This window comes from Grammomys surdaster, unplaced genomic scaffold, assembly GCF_004785775.1.
Source record: "Grammomys surdaster isolate TR1022 unplaced genomic scaffold, NIH_TR_1.0 263, whole genome shotgun sequence".
NCBI lineage: Eukaryota > Metazoa > Chordata > Mammalia > Rodentia > Muridae > Grammomys > Grammomys surdaster.
The window spans coordinates 3,359,730-3,381,605 of record NW_021604704.1 but is presented as its reverse complement, the minus strand read 5'-3'; the positions used below and the strand labels follow the sequence as shown (position 1 = coordinate 3,381,605).

Below are 21,876 nucleotides of genomic sequence, written 5' to 3'. Positions count from 1 at the left end.
TTTAAAGATCAACTTGCTGCAATTTGGAATCAACTGGGAAGAGAGTTCTCAACTGAGTAATTAATTGTCTTTATCAGGTTGGCCTGTGAACATGTCTGTGGAGGATTGTCTTCATTGCTAATTAATGTAAGAAGGCCAGCCCACTGTGGACAGCACCATTCCCTGGATGGTGGTCCTTGGCTGTTAAGAAAGCTACCTAATGCCGGGTTGTGGTGGCGCATGCCTTTAATCCCAGCACTTGGGAGGCAGAGACAGGCGGATTTCTGAGTTCGAGGCCAGCCTGGTCTACAGAGTGAGTTCCAGGACAGCCAGGGCTACACAGAGAAACCCTGTCTCGAAAAACCAAAAAAAAAAAAAAAAAAAGAAAGCTACCTAAGCATGGGCCTGCACTCCAGAAGGAGACTCCTCCACCATTCTTGCCATACTTCCTTGATTGACAGTGAGTTCCTTGGTTATCAGTACCGCTATGTGGAAGTGTAAACAGACCTAGGTCTGACTTCTTTCATGATGAATGGCAACTTTTTTTTTTTTTTTTTTTTTTTTGGTGGTGGTGGTGGTGGTGTGGGATTGGAGTTGAGACAGGTTTCACTGCATAACAGCCCTGGCTGTCTTGGAACTCACTTTGTAGACCAAGCTGACCTTAAACTCACAGAGATCTGCCTGCCTTTGTCTCCTGAGTGCTGGGATTAAAGGCATGTGCCACCACTGCCTAGCTTTCAAACTGTAACTTGTAAGCTGAAATAAACTCCCCCAACTCCCATGTTGCTTTTGGTCACAGTGTTTGCTACAGCAAGAGAATGCAACTAGAATAGCTTCCTACTACCATAGCCCAACCTCTGGATATAGGAAGGAGAGCATGGGAAAGCAAGTACTTGGTTGTGGCAGAGACCCTAGCCAGCTCTATATGCCAGTGGTCCACATTATGAGACAGTGAAATGTATCAGAAGAACCTCAAGGAAACATGCCTCTTTTTCAGGAAAAGATGAGTGTGGAGTAGCCTTGATTCTGCCTTGAGTAGTAGAGGTAAACACAAGCTGGTGACCCGACCTTATTACAGGGCACCAAATCCCCCTGCCTTAGGTAGGGTTTCACTGCTGTGAAGAGACACAAAGACCAAGGCAACTCTTAAAGGGGACAACATCTAGTTGGTGCTTGCTTACAGTTTCAGAAGTTCGGTCCATTATCATCATGGTGGGAAGTATGGTAGTGTGCAGGCAGGCATGGCGCTGGAGAAGGAGCTGAGATGTTAGGTGGTGTTTTGCTAAAGCAGACATGTGAAGGAGCGTTTTCCTGAAGCAGACACAGGTGAAAGGATGTTTTGCTAAAGCAAGCACGTGAAAGGACACGCGATAAAGGGTTCTTCACTAACGACATACATGTATTGGTTCGCCTTGCATCATGTAGCTGAGCTCCACTTGTTGGAACTCGATAGAGAGAAACACGCCAAAAACCTTCTGGTGGTATTCTGGTAGCTTCTTGCTGTTTCTGTGGATTTGGGATTATTGGCAGAGTGATGTCAGCTGATACAGACTCCTGTGCTGAGGGAAGACCCATCTGAGGACAAGTGATATTTGGAGGGAGTATAGCTAGGACTTAACGGACTGTGAGAGGGGCTTGTATAGCTAGCTTTGCAATACATTGTTCGTCTTGCGTCTTCGCTGATCTTCGCTTTGTTGAGAGAGGCACGGCAAAGAACTTCTGCTGTCCCTGTTGGTCCTGGTCACTCCCCTGACTTGTGGCAATTCAGCTGAAGCCTAGCTGTTTCTGGTAGGTCGTGCCACTGCTGCTGATTCGTGTTTGCTATCCCAGCACTACTGAACTGGACTGCTGGTATATTCATGAAGTGTTTGCAAGTGGACAACCTTTATATTTATAATAAGTCTTAAACAGTATAAAAGCTGGGCAGTTGTCTACCCTCTATGTTGTTAAAATCTATTTTTATATTGGTAGTCCCGTTATTATTTGCCATGTTTTATTCGAGCTATTCTTAACTCTAATTGGCCACTCCTCAGGGTCATGTTTTCTTGACTCTAAACCCATGGAGGCCTCTCCTTCCTCCTCCTGCCCTCTTCTCCTCGTGGTCACCTCCAACCTCCAGCCACCGAAAACCTAAACCACACCTATGTCTCTTCTACCCAACTATTGACAACTGACATCTTATTGCCAATCAAAAATAACTTAAGGCCAAGAGTCTCTCATCTCTAAGGCAACCAAGTCTTAGGGGCCCACACTTAATATTTCAATAGGTAACAAAGACCTAACTTCAACACCTGCATTTGTCAGCCACTACACCTCAAGAAGGTGATAATGCTCTGAGCAAAGGATCTAAAAATACTCACTGCTATTCTTGCCTTCTTCTCCCTGGCTTTTGGCCCACAGGCCCTCTGACCCGAATGTGGCGTGATGTATAGATTTTTTTTTTCTGCTGACTAGAAGCTTGGCTTCATGGATAATTCAGGTTTTTTTTCCCCTCTAGATATACAATCTCAAAAGTACTTAATGGTTTGGTTCATTCAAATGTAGTTCATCAGCCAGGCATGATGTTAAGATTTGTAATCGCAGCACCCAGGAGGCAGGAGGAATGCTGGATGTTCAAGGCCAGCCTACTCTATGTAGAAAGTCCACGCTGGCCAAAGCTACATAGGGAGATCCTGTATCAAAACCCAAAACTAAAGCTGGAGAGAAGGATCAGTGGTTTAAGAGCACTGGATGCTCATCCAGAGGATGGGGATTTAGGTATCCAGAACTTGCATGGCAGTTCACAGCCACATGAAACTCCAGTTCCTGGGGAATTTAATACCCTTTCCGGCCTTCTCAAGCACCAGGCATATACATGATACAGAGACCAACATATAGGCATACATATAAAATAAATAAACCTTAAAGAAACCAACAAAACAAACTCTAAAAAAATGTGGTTCATTAAGTTTAAGTACAACAACGGAAACCATCAGTATAGTGAAGAAGAAACCTCAGGATGGAAGAGAATCTTTGCCAGCTACACATCTGACAGATGATTATTATCCAGAATAGATGAACTCAAACAAAGAAGCAAAAACCAAAGAGTCAAGGAAACATATGGTCTAACTTTAAAAAAAAAGGGCTAGGGATCTAAACAGAGAGAAAAATAAAAGTGTCTAAGAAATGTCTTAAAAATGTTCATCATTCCTAGCAATCAGAAAATATAAATTAAACAATGTTAAGATTTCATCTTATGTCGGGCAGTGGTGGCGCACGCCTTTAATCCCAGCACTTGGGAGGCAGAGGCAGGCGGATTTCTGAGTTTGAGGCCAGCCTGGTCTACAGAGTGAGTTCCAGGATAGCCAGGGCTACACAGAGAAACCCTGTCTCAAACAAACAAACAAACAAACAAACAAACAAACAAAAGATTTCATCTTGCCCCCGTCAGAATGGCAAAGGTCAATAAAACAACTGACAACAGATGCAGGATGGGCTGTGGGGAAACAGGAGCCGCCATTCTCTCTTGGTTGCAGTTCGTGTAGCCATATGACACAGCTATGCTGTGGTGGTGGTGCACACCTTTAATCCTACAACTCCAGAGGCAGAAGCAGACAGATTGGAGTTCAAGGTCAGTCTGTTCTATGGAGTGAGTTCCAGGACAGCCAAGGTTATACAGAGAAACCATGTCTGGGGGATAAAATATGACCCAGCCATATTTTATCCACTCTTTAAGTCCACTCTTTAAGGCCCTCATCCTAGCTGCCTGGAAGTCAGTATTCTGCTAGCAGCCTTCAGATGAAGATGTAGAACTCTCAGCCCTACCTGCAACATGCCTGCCCTGCTCTACCTGCAACATGCCTGCCCTGCTCTCACCTTGATGATAATGGACTGAACCTTTGAACCTGTAAGCCAGCCCCAATTAAACATTGTCCTTATGAGAGTTGCGTTGGTCATGGTGTCTGTTCGTAGCAGTAAAACCCTAACTAAGACAGAGTGTAACCACAGAAACCAGGAAAGACCAAAGGGACTGTGGAGGGAGGGGGCTCGAGAGAGGAAGAACAGATGATATGAAGCTGGAAATGTAAAAATGGGAAGGGGGCTCTATCTGAAGAGGAGGGATGAAGCTCAGTACAGTGGAAAGAGGGGTGGGGGAAATGACAGCAAGTCTGTTTGGTACACCTCAAGGAGTCTTATCTTGCATTTACCTAAAATCATACACAATACATACAAGCATACAAACATACATGTTAAAGGAAATAGTCACTAGGGCTAGTAATCCTTCCCACAAGAACAATAGACTAACAAGAACCCTGGGTGTGAGAAATCTCCTTTAGAATGATCGGTCATGGTAATCTAAGTGACTCCCAAAACAATATAGACTGCTGTGCTTGTTTGCCTCTCAAGAGGTTGAAGTTAAGCCCCTATTGCTGAAGATACCACATACATACTCAGGACACCAGACTCAGATTATTCAAGCTAGATCTAACCTGAAAGCCTCCTTCCTGTGGTGTAGTTCCATAGTACAGGAAAATACTATGCATGTTGCCAAAGGATGGAAGCAATTAATAGTCCTACCTAGCAGTTACACCTATGAACTACAATTACCAACCAGTATGGCAGGATGTTTGTAAAGATACAGTAAGTGACAGTCACATATTAGTGGTAAGCAAGAGCTATCTAATTAGACTGAAGTCCACTGGACAGGAGGGAAATGATGCATGCCTCTACAAACTTAGCCAGCCTCCCGGGGCTAGTGAGGTTATAAATCGTTTTTTTTTTCCCTCAATAACTTATTTACTTATTTACAGCCTGATTGAAGCCCCTCCCTCCTTTCTTCTCAGTCTCACCCTCACATCTCCTTCCTTTCTCTCCCCTCCCCTTTTTCTCAGAGAAGGGGAGGCCTCCTATGGTTACCAACCCACTCTGGTACATCAAGTCTAAGCAGGATAAGTGCATTCTCTTCCACTAAGGCCAGACAAGGCAGCACAGCTATGCAGAAGGGACCCAAAAGCAGGCAACAGAATCAGAGAGAGCCCTCATTTTAATTGTATTTAAATTTAATTTATCTACATTAATATAATAATATGACAAATATAAATAAATATAAATAATCGTATTTAATTAGAGGACTCACATGAAGAACAAGCTGCACAGATGCTGTATCTGTGCAGAGGGACTAGGTCCAGCCCACACGTGCTCTTTGGTTGGTGAGCCTGTGAGCCCACATGGTCCCAGGTTAGTTGATTCTGTAGGTCTTGTGGTGTCCTTCATCCCTCTGACTTGCTCACTTCTATCCTCCATTCTTCCACCAGACTCCCTGAGCTCAGCCTGATGTTTGGTTGTGGGTCTCTGCATCTGTCTCTATTCATGGGTGGCTGGATGAAGCCTCTCAGGAGACATATGTTAGGTTTCTGTCTGCAAGCATGGCAGAATATCATTAATAGTGTCAGGGGTTGGCTCTCTCACATCAGGTGGGTCTCAAGTTTGGCCAGTCATTGGTTGGCCGTTCTCTCAAGCTCTGCTCCATCTTTATCCCAGCACATCTTGTAGGCAGGACAAATTTTGGAATGAAGGTTTTGTGAGTAGATTGATATCACCCTCCCTCCTCTGGAAGTCCTGCCTGGCTACAGGAGGTGGTCAATTCAGTCTCCATATACCCTCTGGTAGGAATCTCAGCTAGGGTCACCCCATAGACTCGAAGTATCCTCCTCTGTCCTAGGCCTCCAGCTAGTTTCAGAGACACCCCCCATCAATTTTTATTCTCACTTCCAGCTCTTTCCCGCTCCTCCTCCCCACACATGATATTCATCCCCCTTCCCTTCCTCATCTCATCTCCCATCCAGTTCCCCTGCTCTCCTCCACCTCCAATGACTATTTGTTTCCCCTTCTGATTGAGCTTTACGCATCCTCCCTTGGGCCCTCCTTGTTACCCAGTTTCATTGGGTGTGTGGATTGCAGCATTGTTATCCTTTACATTATGGCTAATGTCCACTTATAAGTTAATACATACCATACATGATTTTCTGGGTCTGGATTACCTCACCCAAGATGATATGCTCATGTTTCATTCATTTGCCTGCAAATTTCATGTTGTCTTTGTTTTAAACAGCTGAATAGTATTTCATTGTGTAGATGTACCACGTTTTTATTATTATTATTATTATTCATTCTTTAGCTGAAGGATATCTAGGTTGTTTCCAGTTTCTGGCTATTACGAATAAAGCTGCTATGAACATAGTAGAGCAAATGCCCCTGTGGAATGGTAGAGCATCTTTAGAGTATATGCCCAGGAATGATATAGCTAGGTCCTAAGGTAGAATTATTCCCATTTTTTATTTTTGAGAAATCGCAAACTGGTTTCCAAAATAGTTGTACAAATTTGCACTTCCACCAGCAATGGAAAAGTGTTCTTCTTGCTCCACATCCTTGCATGGAAAACCCTTTTCCAGTACTTTACTCTGAGGTAATGTCTGTCTTTGTTGCTGAGGTGTGTTTCTTGTATGCAGCAGAACGATGGATCCTGTTTTCATATCCATACTGTTAGCTTGTGTCTTTTTATTGCAGAATGAAGTCCATTGATGTTGAGAGATATTGATGACCAATGATTGTTAATTCCTGTTATTTTGAAATTGGTAGTGTTAGTGTGTGTGTGTGTGTGTGTGTGTGTGCACTTGTATATGCTTCCCTTCTTTTGATTTTGTTGGTATTGGATTACTTATTTCCTGTGTTTTCTTGGATGTAGTTATTCTTTTTGGGTTGAAGTTTTCCTTCTATTATTTTCTGTAGGGCTGGATGTGTGGATAGATATGGTTTAAATTTGGATTTGTCTTGAAAGATCTTCTTTTTTACATCTATGGTTATTGAGAATTTTGCTTGGTATCGTAGTATTGGTTGCCATGTGTGGTTTCTTAGAGGCCGTAAGGCATCTGTCCAGGCCCTTCTAGCTTTTAGAGTCTCTGTTGAGAAGTTGAGTACAATTCTGATAGGTCTGCCTTTTTACCTTGCAGCTTTTAATATTCTTTTCTTTATCTGCAGATTTGTCATTTTAATTATTTTGTGGTGGGAAGATTTTCTTTTCTTGTCCAATCCAATTGGTATTCTGTAAGCTTCTTGAATGTTTATAGGCATCTCTTTCTTTAGGTTGGGGACATTTTCTTGAGCCTTGGAGCTGGGATTCTTTACTTTCTATTCCTATTATTCTCAGGCTAAGTCTTTATTTTATTTTATTTTATTTTATTTTATTTTATTTTTGGTTTTTCAAGACAGAGTTTCTTCTGCGTAGTCCTGGCTGTCCTGGAACTCATTGTGTAGACCAGGCTGGCCTCGAACTCAGAAATCCGCCTGCCTCTGCCTCCCAAGTGCTGGGATTACTAAGTCTTTTTTTATAATGTCCCATATTTCTTGGATGTTTGTGTCAGGAATTTTTTCTATTTAACATTTTCTCTGACTGATGTATCGATATCTTCCATTGTGTACTCTACACCTGAGATTCTCTCTTCCATCTCCTGTATTCTGTTGGTGATGCTTGCATCTGTAGTTCCTGTTCTCTTCCCTAGGTTTACTATCTCCAGGATTCCCTCAATTTGTGTTTTCTTTATTGCTTCTACTTCCATTTTCAGGTCTTGAGCAGTTTTATTCATTTCCTTCACCTGTTTAGTTGCATTTTCCTGTGTTTCTTTAAGGGATAACTCATTTCCTCTATCATCTTTATAAGATTGGGTTTAAGATCATTTTCCTGTACTTCCATTATGTTAGGCTATCCAGGGCTTGCTGTAGTAGGCTAGCTTTGCCGTAGACATGCTGTTGTGCTGTAGTTCTTGTTGATTGTGTTTTTATGCTGGCCTTTAGCCATCTAGTTGTCCCTGGATGTTCCTGGTGTAGCAGGTCTCAGTAAGGGGGCCTAACCTGGATGTTTCCAGTGTAGCAGTCCTTGGGTAGGCAGCCTTGGTCTGGACAATGGTACTCAGGTGACAGTGCATGTCTTAGGGCAGCTAGGCATGCCCCAGGAGATTTGGTGGACAATGGAGCTGGGAAGACAGGGGATTGGCCAAGGGTCAGGGATGGGGTGGAGTGAAGATCTAACCTGGATGTTTCTGGTGAAGCAAATCTGGTGAAGGTGGCCTGACAAAGGAGCTGAGGGTTGGGGACGGAGTGCTGAATCTTTCGGTTTTTGGTTTTTGGTTTTGTTTTTCAAGACAAGGTTTCTCTGTGTAGTCCTGGCTGTACTAGAAGTCATTCAGTAGATCAGGCTGGCCTCAAACTCACAGAGATCCACCTGCCTCTGCCTCCCAAGGGCTAAAATTAAATGTGTACCACCACTCAGTGAAGTTATGAATCTTAGAGGTGCATCTACAACTGCTGTTTTGCTAGACCAGCATAATTCCTAAGTACATTTTAAATCTTATCCTTATACACACCCCTCACCAAAGAAGCCTCTCTTTACAGCAAATGAAGGCCATCACAGGAATTTTTTGGCTAGACACAATGGGGAGATCAATAAGATCATGGGGAGTCCAGCCTCAATAGATACATTTACATGATGGTTCCTGCATCTGTGGTTCAGGGAACTTAGGGAAGAAAGGATAAAAAGAGCCTAAGGGCCAGGATGCTAAAGGTGTGCTGTGAAATGGCCTCTTCTAAAAATGGCTACACAAACAAGATTTGATCAAAGGCAGTATAAATAGACATGGTAACACAGAAGTGGTGAAATGTCATGGGATCATACGTCTGAACAAGGAATTACAGGCAACTGATGAGTCCTGAGAGAGAGGGAGAGTTAGTTTCTCACAAGGTTGAGCCCCTTAATTGATTGTCTGATACAAAGTGCTCAGGTCCGAAACCATATACATACATACATACATACATACATACATACATACATACATAACAAAAACAGACTTACCACACTGTACTTATATATTTGCACACACATACACACACACACACACACACACACACACACACACACCATTTTAATTGAGGAAAAATACTATCAAATTGGAAGTAGAGAGACATGGAAGGAGTTAGAGGGATGGTCTGGAGGGAGCTAAGGGGAGGGAGAAAGTAATCTAATTATGTTTTAATTAAAATGTATATAAATAAATACATAAATAATTTATGTATTTATATATTTGTGTACTTTTGTATGTATGTATGTATTATGTGTGTGTATGTACATATGTATATGTATATATGTATGTATTTTTATGTATTTACTTATTTAAGACATGATCTCATGTACTCCAGGCTAGCCTCAAACAGGCTATATAGCCAAAACTGGCTTTCAACTTTAAACCTTGTGCCTCCACCTTACAACTGCTGGGATTACAGGTATGTGGCATGACACCCTTCTGGTGATTGAAGCCAGGACCATGTGTATAGTAGACCAGCGACATCTACTGAGCTACAGCTCTTACCCCAGATCTTGGATTTTACCTGGACAGAGTGGTGTATGTACCTACAACTTCAGCACTTGCGAGGTTGAAACAGATGAATGGCAAGAGTTTGAGGCTAGCTTGGGTTACATAGTGAGTTCCACGTGAGCCAAGGCTGCATGCACAGTATGAATCACAGTCTCAATGTTCCTTACCCCCAAAAGCATTCAAAGCAACCCCACTAACAAACCCCAACAGATCTTGGCATCTATGGGGGAAAGAATTATACTTCTAGTGAGCAATATAGTTCTAGTAGCAAATCAGCCTATAAAATCAGAACTGATTGGATAGCCAAAACATAAGACAGACATCTGCAAAACATCTGGATGACCTGTGTAGCTGCAACAGAAGCAAGATAACTGAACATTTGAAGAACTCTCTCTGCCAGCGGGTGGTAGTGCATGGCTTTAATTCCAGCACTCTGGAGGCAGAGGCAGGTGGATCTCTGAGTTTGAGGCCAGATTGCTCTACGGAGAGAATTCTAGGACAGCCATGGCTACACAGAGAAGATCTCTCTGGAAGAACAAACAAACCCAAATAGAACCATATCAAGGTTTTCTGAGTGCTAAAAACATCAAGCGCAAGTCCTTGTGTGTTGTACAACTGTTGCTTGAGGGAAGGTTTGATGAAGCTAAAAGCCCAAACCCAAATTAAACAGACACAGCAAAACAATGCATGACTACATGAGTCATTATAAGCTGAGTATCTTCATACCCACCACGGATGTCAACAATGACTCTCAGGCCAGCAAGGTGACTCAGTGGGCATTTGTCACCAAGACCAATGACCTGGGTTCAATCCCTGCAGTCCATATGGTGGGAGGAGAGGACAGATTTCCACAGATTCTCCTCTGACTTCTGCGTGGGTCCTGTGGTACCCATTCATGCCCACAGAACAAATAAATACAACATTTGCTGAAGAAATGGCTCACCAGTTAAGGCCACTTGATTTTGCAGAGGACCCTGGTTTGGTTCCCAGCACACACATGGCTGGTCACAGTCATCTCTTAGCTCTGGTTCTGAGGGAAACCCCCCCCCCCAAATAAGAAAGAAAATAAACAAAGGAAAAGATCTGTTTGCATCTTCTCCACTTATTTTCCCATCAGAGTCACTCATGGGGACCGCCTTACAGCCACTTGTGACTCCAGCTCCAGGACATCCAATGCCCTCTTTTTGATCTTTATGGGAATCTGGACACATGAGGCACTCATCCACACATTCAGATAAATAGAAATAATAAAAACAAGTCTTCAAAAAGGTAAACATGTCTGTTACCCACTAAGGAATTCCCGGGCTTGCCATCTTCATCACTGTCCTTCCTTCTCCATAAGGATTCAGGATGTCAGCTTTGACAGTATCACAAAACTGTGTCTTATCACTCAACTGCCCATCCTTCACAGTAAAGTTTAACATGCCTTTGCTTTTGGGGGACGGAGGGGTTGAGGGACTGGAGAGATGGCTTAGTGGTTTAGAGAACTCTTTGCTCTTGTAGAGGACTCTGATTCAATTCCCAGTGTGTTACGGAGGGTGGGCTTTAGTTTCAAATACTCAAGCCAGGGCCAGTGTCACTCTCTCTGTTCCGCGTAGATCCAGGTGTAGGACTCTTGGCTTCTTCTCCAGCACCATATCTGCTTGCATGCTTCCATTCTTTCCACCGTGATGATAATAGACTGAACCTCTGAACCTGTAAGCCAAGCCTAATGAAATATTTTCCTTTATAAATGTTACCTAGGTAGTGGTGTCTCTTCACACCATTAGAACTTTGACTAAATCAGCTCCCACAGGTGCATATATTTGAATCTTTTATTATCAGGGAGTGGCACTACTTGAGATACTTGAAAAGAGTAGGAGATAAGGCCATGTTGGAGTAGGTGTGATTTCATTTGAGGAAGTATGTCCCTAGGGGGTGGGCTTTGGGGTGGCAGAAGCTCATGCCTGGCCAGTGTGTCACTGTTACTTCCTGCTGCCTGTAGACGTAGATATAGAACTCTCAGCTCCTTCTTCAGTAAGTACCATGTCTGCCTGCCTGGTATCATACTTCCTATCATGTTGGTAATGGACTAAATCTCTGAAACTGCAAGTCAGCCCCAATTAAATGCTTTCTTTTTAAAGAATTGCTAGGGGCTGGAGAGATGGTTCAGTGGTTAAGAGCACTGGCTGCTCTTCCAGAGGTCCTGAGTTCAATTCCCAGCCACACCATGGTGGCTCACAACCATCTGTAATGGGGTCTGATACCCTCTTCTGGTGTGTCTGAAGACAACTACAGTGTAATCACATACATAATAGACAAAGAAAGAAAGAGAGAAAGAAAGAGAGAAAGAAAGAGAGAGAGAGAAAGAAAGAATTGCTTAGATCATGGTGTCTCTTCACAGCAACAGAACAGTGTCTAGGACAGCTTGTAAACTGTCATACATCATAAACACAGAAATATTATGGGATTATGTTTTAATCCCAGGTATGGGGATATGGGGCTGCTTTACAGCAGGTGACTATGATTTGCCTTGTGCTCTAGCAGGGATGTAATTTTGTTAGCTGCAGTGTATGACATTTCTGCAAGTGTATGACATTTTGGAATTCTGGGGACTTTTCAAAGGATATATACATGCTAGAGCACCATAGAAGGGGCTGCATGGCTCTTTGGCTGGTTGGTAGTTGGATGCTGTTGGTTGTGGGTTGTCAAGTAGTCATGTACAAAGAGATGAGAAGGCTGGGCAGTGGTGGCGCACGCCTTTAATCCCAGCACTTGGGAGGCAGAGGCAGGTGGATTTCTGAGTTCAAGGCCAGCCTGGTCTACAGAGTGAGTTCCAGGACAGCCAGGGCTACACAGAGAAACCCTGTCTCGAAAAACCAAAAAAAAAAAAACAAAAGCAAAAAAAAAAAAAAAACAAAGAGATGAGAAGAAATTAGCTATCCTGATAGTGAAGATCAAACTTGCCCTAAGGAGCTCAATGCCTCTAATCAGCAGGAAGTAGTCCAACAATGTTACCACCCACTTTCCTGCCCCTGACTTTGAGGATTTCTCTCTGTCTCTGTCTGTCTGTCTGTCTGTCTGTCTGTCTGTCTCTCCCCCCCCTTTATTCTTCTTTCTATCCTACCTAATATTAGGGGGGTGAAAGGGAGGAAGTAAAGGGATAGAAAAGAGCAGAAGGAAAAGGAACTCAGAAAATAGCCAAAAGTCCTGATAGACTTAACTTCAAGTGTGGTAATGCTGACCACTGGGCAAAGAATTGTCCCATGCCTTGTTGTCCCTGGCAGGGCCCTGCCCAAACTGTGGACACTGTTGGGTTGACAGCTCTACTCTGCCTCAACAAGGTAGGTCAGTATCCACACATTTCTCTTCTACAGGAAAATCTCTAAGAGCTTCTGGGTCTGGTGGTTGAAGGTTGATGCTCCCTGTATAACACCTGGAAACGGACGGCCTCTGCCCCCAACAAAGCCATTGAGATCACTGTAGAGGACCCCTGTCAGGCTGGCCAGGAAGTGGGTAAATCTATGTCATTTTAATCAATGCAGAGGCCATTTGGTTTGTAACTCCTGCTCAATTTTATCCTCTTCAGATTTCTGTGATGGCATCGATGGTGCGCCCTAGCATTATCAGTTTAGCAGCCACAAGCAGACCTTAGCCAGCTCCTCCCTGCAAGGCTTCAGCTCTTCAGTCAGTCTGGGGGACATTGCCACTGCCATCTCCAAGACAGCTGCAGCTGGATCAAGCCAGTCAAGCTGCTTGTGCAGGTGCAGCACCCTGGTCCGCAAGCAGATCCTGACAGACAGCACAAGGGCATTGTGGGCTGCATAGTTTGAATCGCCAAAGAGGAGGTAGGGCATACCATTCTTCTGGCATGGCAACATGGCTAGCATCATCCGTTACTCCTCACTGTAGCTCTTGATATTGCCTTCAAGGATAAGTTTAAGCAGGTATTCCTGGGCAGCATGGAAAAAACCACACCCCACTCTGGAGGTATTTCTTCAGCACTCTGGCCCCAAGAAGGTCTGCTGGTATGACCTTCCAGTGCCTCATCTACCTGCTAGATTTCAGCCAGACCCTGGCCAATCAGGACAAGGCTGGCTGAGTGTGAGTTCGAGGGCTTTGTGGGGACTGCTGAAGATCAGTACATCAGATGGACTCTGTAGCCCATACCAGGGCTTCACCATGTTGGTTCTGGGTATCACTATCTACTGTGCTGCTAACTTCAGGGTGAACCACACTGCCAAGGGTGGCATGTTCTTGGACCCCAAGAACACGCATATCATGGTACCACTGGATGACAGTGCAGGGAGGAATGGAGGCATACGATGCAGTCTGGCTGGAAAGGAGTGGACATCACATATCTGGGCACTGTGGATTGCTAGAGAAAGGTCTGCAAGAATGAGGACAGAAAGGCTTTCTTCAAGGGATGTGGTCCAAAATCCTGCATGACATGGGTGGGACCTTTTGTGCTCATTGTATATGAGGAATTAAAAAAAATGTCATCTAAGCTTTCCCATCTGCAGACAGCACCATGAGAAGCCATAGAGTGCTCACGGTGAGGGGCTGCTGCCTTTCTCTGTCCTGCCCAGATCATGTCTCAAGAGGGGCTCTCTGGGAATCATGTTCAACTACCCTGGCTTATGGAGAGTCTCATGACATCACTTCGGGTGCACAGGTCTATTGGTAGACCGAAAGTCCAGATGCTTGTAGGACCAGCCTTATGTCTAAGTTTTTATTTAATCAAATGAATCATGTACTGCACTTTGTTATGAAACACTAGCTCCTCTGTGACGGGTTAAAATTATAATTATGATCGGTGGTAGGCCCTTTGCTGGGAAATGAAACAGGATCCAGTATGGGACAGAGAATGAATGAGCTGGAGGATGGGGAGGTGACTTGTGAATGCTGTCTTTTGAATACTATACAGATGATGCACGCACGAACTCCCAACAGCTGTGGTCTCCTGCAGAAGATTAGCATAGCATAAAGCCAGTCAAAATTCCAGCATGGACGGGGGATGGACTTCTTTCGGAGGCTCACACCCTTAGCTGAGGAACTTTGAGCAGTTGATGGATGCTGGGGGAGAAAGAATCCACCTTTCTTTGGAAATGTGGCTGGTGTGTCCCAATGATAACTCCATACCCATTCAAACATGGTCAGATCTAATTGAACTCAAGGACGTATTGATACTACTACTACTACAAAAGGAACATGAAATTGAAGTTGGGAGGGAGATGAGTTGGTGGGTCCTGGGCAAAGTTGGAGGGAGGTAGTTGGTGTGGATAAGATAAAAATACGTTGTATACATGTATGAAAATTGTTTTGTTTTTTTGTTTTTTTTGTTTTGTTTTGTGGTTTTTCGAGACAGGGTTTCTCTGTGTAGCCCTGGCTGTCCTGGAACTCACTCTGTAGACCAGGCTGGCCTCGAACTCAGAAATCCGCCTGCCTCTGCCTCCCAAGTGCTGGGATTAAAGGCGTGTGCCACCACTGCCTGGCTGAAATTTTCAAAGAATACATGGAAGTATTACTTTTTTAAAAAGTCAGTTGCTTTTTAATATACTAGCCCAAAGCAAGTGTAAGTTAAAACTATGATACTATTTATATTATCATAATTGTAGGACCCCGAAGGGCTGCTATGCCCTGGCTGAGACTTTCCGTGTACTGCTGTCTACTAAGTAACATTCTGTAGTTTCTCTAAGATCAAAAACATCCTGACTAAGGCATGGTATCCATCCCAGGAAGGGAATTTACACTTGACATCCCATTGCCCCCCAGTTGAGTTCCTGTTTTTTTCCTGAGTTTGTGTTTTTCCTTCCCTGGCTTGGTGTATATATTGAACCCATCCAGTAAGAGCATTGGCATTCTCTCATAATGGCTGACTCGAGTCTGAGTATTTATTTAATCCCCCAGGCCTATGCCTGAGCTCGGTATCGCGGGCAGCGCTGGAGCTGTCACATAATTAAGGAAATATATGTATGTGTATATATATATATATATATATGATCATATTCAAAATTCTGGTGAATGAAATTAAAAGAAGATTTATATAAATATATAAAAACTTTTTTTGGCCAGGTGTCATACCTCTAATCCTAGCACTACAGAGGCACAGGCTGTAGCATCTCTGAATTTGAGGCCAGTCTGAACTATATAGTAAATTCCAGGCCAGTCAGGTATACATAAGAGACCCTGTTTCATAGAAGAACACACTCCTACCTCCCACTCCCAAGTGTGCTTTGTTGGCTTGTTTGTTTAAGATAGAGTCTTACTCTGTAGCCTACCTAGCCTGGCCTGGAGGTCATTGTATAGACCAAAATCCTGGCAATGATTCTTCTTCAGACTCCTGAGACCATCAGCTGTTAGTGAGCCATTTGTTTAGGTTTCCCCACGTTTTTCTGTCTTATATCATTTGATTTTGCCTACAAAAAAGGAAGAATGGCAAACTGGGACAGTCTACCAACTCACTCAGGGCTTTTTGATAGGGTGGGTACATATTTAGTTGTCAATCCCCATGGTGGCATCTCCTTCTTTATCTTGGTCCCTGGGTTCTGATCCTGATCAGTTTCCTTCCTTAAATTCCTTCCCCCAGTTACCCCATCCTACACCAGGCAGGACCAGGGAACATCCAACAAGTCACTCTCTGTTGGTTTTATCCTCAGTTCTGGCAAGCTTCCCCGAGGTTGTGAAAGAAGCCAGGCCCTCATTAAAGAGCATCCAGAGCCTGCTTGAGACTTGTCTTTCTACAAAAGACCTGTTTCTGCATGCACTGCCACCACTGCTTGGAAGTTCCTCCAAAGGGCCTCAGTTGGTGCAGCACAGTCCAAACTACCTAGGAGGCTAAGGCGGGGTGATCACTCGAGCCCAGGACCCCAAGGCCAGTCAGTGGCTTGTTTAGTGTGGAGGTTCTTTGTAGAAGGTTTCTTTTCCTTCCATTGAGTCCAGAACATGGTGTGGTGGTTTGGGTGAGAATGGCCCCTATAGGCTCATGTATTTGATTGCTTATTCCATAGCTGGTGGAACGGTTTGGGGGAAGGATTAGGAGGTGTAGCACTAGAGGTAGGCTTTGAGGCTTCAAAAGCTCACAATAGACCCAGTTTCTCTTTCTCTGATCTCAACATTCTGATATGACAGACGCTCTCGGCTACTGCTGCAGTGCCATACCTGCCTGCCTCCTGCCATGTTCCCTATCATGATGGTCATGAACACCTTCTGAAACTGTAAGCAAGTCCCCCCAGTGAAACCCTTTCTTCTGTAAGTTGCCTTAGTCTCCTCACAGCAATAGAAAAGTAAGACACATGGGTAGGGCTACTCCAGGTGGCCCAAGGGAAAACATGCCCCATGCTATTGAGGATGTCAAATGACACAAGAATCTGTACAGAAAATTGCATGGGCATGTCTGCCATCTTGGATTCCAGTGTGCATGTAGCCTCAAACTATGATTTTCTTGAGACAGCCACTCTTGTAACTGATATTCAGACTTCAGGGAAAAGCCAGGTGTGGTGGCTCATGCCTGTAATCCCAGCACTCAGGAGGCTGAGGCAGGAGGATTACTGAGAAGCCTGGACTCCAGTGGAGAAGGTTTCTCAAGAAAACAAAACAGATTTCAGGAAAAGGAATAATTTTTTTTTTACAATGTTTGTCTAATGCTTTCAAAGTAAGTAAGAGGCAGTTTCCTTTTCGTTCTGTGAGGTTTGCTTGCCTCTGCAGATCTTGGAGGTAACCACTACTTTGAAGTGCAGGGAAGATGGGGGAAAAGAAATGAAAATGAACTCATCAAACTCTCCCTTTTATATAGCATGTGTCTTAGGGCTTCTATTGCTCTGATAAAGTCCACCACCAAAAGCAGCTTAGGGAGGAAAAGCTTTGTATGGTTTACGGTTCCACATCACAGTTCACTGAAGGAAGTCAGGGTGTACAGTCTTGTGTACTGTATGGATGCATGTCCACAGGTTGAGAATCGCTGTGTTAAGGTTTGAGGGCCTATTAAGGCAGTGTTTCTCAGCCTATGGGCTGTGACTCTTTGGAAGTCGAAGGACCATTCCACAGGCATCACTTAAGACCATCAGAAAACCCAGATATTTACATTAAAATTCATAACAGTAGCAGAATTACAGCTATGAAGTAGAAAAGGCAGAGGTGGCACACACATGCCTTTTCAGCACTTAGGAGGCAGAGGCAGGCTGACCTCTGTGAGTTTGAGGCTAGCCTGGTCTACAGAGTAAGTTTCAGGATAGCCAGAGCTACACAGAAAAAAACACTGAAGCAGCAATGAAAATAATGTTATGGTTGGGGGTCACCGCATCATGAGAAACTGTATTAGGGGCTTGAAGCAGTAGGAAGGTTGAGAACCACTGTTAAGGTCTGGGTCCCAGGACACTCTCTTCCTAGACGACCCTAGCTTGTTGGGGCTGGGGATATGGTGTAGTTCCCAACACGAACACCAGACAGTTCACAAACTATTGCAGCATGAATTTCTATCATTCCCAGGCAACCAAATATAATTTACAGCTTGTGGGGCTTGGGAAGAACCTTAATCTTGCTCTTTGAGATGGAAGGCAGCATAGAATAAAAGCTCAACAGCACTTGCTAATTCAGGAGTGCTTTTTTTTTTTTAAGTTCAAGGCTGGGAGGGACCATCCTATTTGGAGAATGCTATTTCCTTTTATCATGATTCCCACCCCCTGCTTCTTTCTATTATGAGCACAGATGGACATTCTTACGGACATTCCATTGCTTGCTGGATGTAGTAGCTTAGAATGATAATGGTGAGATATCAGGAATCTCTCTTCCTTTTCTTTTTGTTCTGGTGTGTGTGTTTGTCAAGGTATTATGTAGCTCAGGCTAGCCTTAAACTTACCATGCAGTACAGGATGCCCTTGAACTCTTGACCCTCCTGTCTCCACTCCCCAAGTGCTGGGAGTACAGACTCACATCTTCATTATGTCACACTGGGATCTTCCTCCTCCTCTACTTTTCCTTCACATTTTTCTGTTGTTTCCAAATCCCCTACTTTTCTCCTCATCCTGATTTTCCTTTTTGTGTGTTCTGGAAAAGAGTCTCTAAAGGCAAGTTTCTCTTGTTGGGCAAAATGAAACTTTTCTTGGCTGAGGGTTTGAGTCATATAAACTCCAATGAATTGATTCACTCAATGGCTATTTACCAAGGGCCTGCTAGGTGCCTGGCAGGACTCCAGGAGTTGGGATCACACAGGAACACATCCATTCTCTGAGTCAGAATCACAGAAATGGTAGAGATGGGGGCCAGGGAGATGGCTCAGTTCCTAGCATCAACACAGCTCACAACTAATTCTAGCTACAGAGGGGCCCAAATTTTGTCTTCTACAGACATTGCACTCATGTGCGTGTGTGTGTGTGTAAAAGAACATGGTAGAAAAGAACTGACTCCGGTGATTTGTCGCACACACACATGAAACTAAAATCTTAAATAAGCAAAGCAAATGCATAACACAATAGAGATGTAGCTCATGGTAAGAAGACTTGACTAACATCCTCAAAGCTCTGGGTTCCATCCTCAGCACCAAACGATGTATAGTATATAGAGAACTGTAGGATGAAGGCAGATGGTTGAGGATAGAGAACAAAGTAAGGCCTGACCATGAAATGGATTGAAATCTGAATTGATTTGTCCTGTAGCTAAGTCTTACTACCCAAGAAATGATTTTAACATTTCGCATATAAACCTATACAGCAAGCCATATTTTAAATGGATGTACTTGATAATAATAACAATGAAATAAATTTATGTGCACATGCACATGTGTGTATGTGTGTGTATTGTGGTGGATGGAACCCAGGGTTTCTTCCATGTTAGTAGTAGAACAAGAGTAAGCACCCCATGAGTTACATTCCAGCTCCCCCCCATGGAATAGTTTTTAGATGTTTCTTGGGTGCTGTATGAGTAAATACTTAAGTTTGAAATTGTATTTTAAAGCTGGGCACGATGGCAAAGGCTTGTAATTCTAGTACTTAGGAGGCTGAGGTAGTAGGATGGTGATTTGGGGGGAAGCCTGAACTATATAGCAAGATCTTGTCTACTTTTTTTTTTTTTTTTTTTTTTGAGACAGTATCTCACTGTGAAGCCTTGGCTGGCCTGGAGCTTGCAATAGACCAGGCTCGCTTTGAACTCATGGAGATCCACCTGCCTCTGCCTTCCAAGTGCTAGGATTAAAGGTCTATGCTACCATGACTGGCCTTTTTTTTTTTTAAATCACTATTTATTTATTTATTTATTTATTTATTTATTTATTTCATGTAGTGCTTGTGTGTGTGTGACAAATTACAGGAGTCAGTTCTTTTCTACCATATAGATTCCAGGAATTGACCTCTTGGCGGCAAGCACCATCTACTGAGCCACCTCACCCACCTGAGCAAGGCCTTTTTTTTCTCCTTTCTTACTGAAATTTATTGTTTAAAGATAACAAATAATGGGGGGCGGTTTATAAGCTTACAGATTGAATTTAGTGCAATGGCATCTTGCAAAGACAAAGTACAGTAGAATCCAAAAACCTATCTCAAAAGAACACATTTAAGGAAATGTAAACCACAAGACTGTTGCATTATGATTTAATTTAATTGTATACACACACACACACAAACCTGAAACCAACACTCCTCCGTATTTCTGGGAGAAAGGGTATGCATGCCTCCATCCTCAACTGTGCATCGTTACAATGAACCATTTTGTGTATTTTACATCATGATGGATCAATTTGGAATCCCATGCAACACCTCAAGTCATAAAAAATTAATTTTAAAATTTCTGTTGAATGTTTTCATGTTGAAGATCAAAGACACTTTTTATGGGGAACTTAAAGAATTACAATATGCCATACTGGTGATTACTTTAAAATGTTAGTCACTAACTGCCATGGTCCTGAACTGACTTCAACGCCTAGAAAATGGCTAACAAGGTGACAAGCAAAGGGGGAAAAATTCCTTCCCTAATGTAGTGCCTCTTGGTTGTTTCTTACAAAGATCGAACTGGGCAACCAATCGCTTTCCCAGGGATAAGAACAATGGCAACAATGGGTTTGCTTGACTGACTACATAATTATGCTAGTATTTCATGAATTCAAAAGCACTTTGCAAGAAAATATATTTATGGCTTACAATAGGAATGTTATACCTGGACTTGATACCACACTCACAGATTTGAGTGTGCAAGGAAAAATAGGCTTTCAAGTTAAACAACAATTTGTAACCAAAACTTTAATCCCAAGGATTCTCAAAAACATATTACAAATGACAGCAGGAAAAAAAATCTTGCACAGTAACTGAAAAGTTCAGCTCTACACTGTACCCTTAAATTGATAGGACCCTGGTATCTTAGTTTTACTTTTCCAAATAAAGACATTACAACAGCTCTGCATCCGCATATAGCAACCAGGAAGGAACCACTTTGAAAACCTTCAGAGTGTGGTTCCTACCTTTATCTGCTGGCTTATATTTACAGCAGCTTCTAAAGACTGCTTGTCATTCTACCCACAGTGCCACACTGTCTCAGCCATGAGGACTATAGCTTTATTCAATTTCTGCCAGTTGCTTCTATATCATTAGTACATCACACTTAAAACTGGGCAGGATCTAGGTTTATTTCAGTCTATAAAAAACTAAAATTCAAAGAAAATTCAATCTTGCTTAAGGGGACATTGTAAAGTAACAATTCTTTTGTTTTGTTTTGGTTTTTCGAGACAGGGTTTCTCTGTGTAGTCCTGGCTGTCCTGGAACTTACTCTGTAGACCAGGCTGGCCTCGAACTCAGAAATCTGCCTGCCTCTGCCTCCCAAGTGCTGGGATTAAAGGCGTGCGCCACCACCGCCCGGCGTAAAGTAACAATTCTTGATATCACATGCCTCCTATGATCCATTCGGAACCATAGAGAATTACATCGTTTTGTGTGTCACTGTTCCAAGAGACAAAACAAATTTGAACAGCTAAAACATCTTAAAAATGCACCAAGCTTATGAAGTCTCAAACAAAACTTTAATTTCCTGTACATACTCCTGTTAGATGAAGTTATTTCCTGTACACCACTTTTGCAAACTGGTCTTCTATTTCTTTTCATTTGACCTAGATCGGCTACGAGACCTAGAGAAAGATGGAGACGGCTCACGAGACAGAGACCTTTCTCTTCTCCTATCTCTAGAAAGTGACCTGCTCCAGCTTCCGGGAAAAGCTTCTTCTTCTTCTTGGGGATCTTGAGGTGGAGGACTCTTGCGGTAATCATCTCGAGGACGATGACCCCCAAGAGGGAGGTGAGCCACGATTCTGACTTCTCTTCTCTCCATTGGACAGTTCCACTCTTACACGGCAGCCACACAGTATTCTTCCATCCAGCTCTCAGACAGCATCAGCAGCATCTCGTGGATCCTCAAATTCAACGAAAGCAAAGCCAGGAGGATTTCGAGCAACCTACACACTTCAGAGTGATCCATAATAGCCAAAAGCCCTTTCTTTCTTTCTTTCTTTCTTTCTTTCTTTCTTTCTTTCTTTCTT

At 43.2% G+C, this 21,876-nt stretch overlaps 1 pseudogene; it reads right to left on the bottom strand.

Moving 5' to 3' along the window:
* Positions 1 to 21,431: 21,431 nt before the first annotated feature.
* The window catches only part of LOC114628055, an 841-nt pseudogene continuing 396 nt past the window's right edge, over positions 21,432 to 21,876 (bottom strand).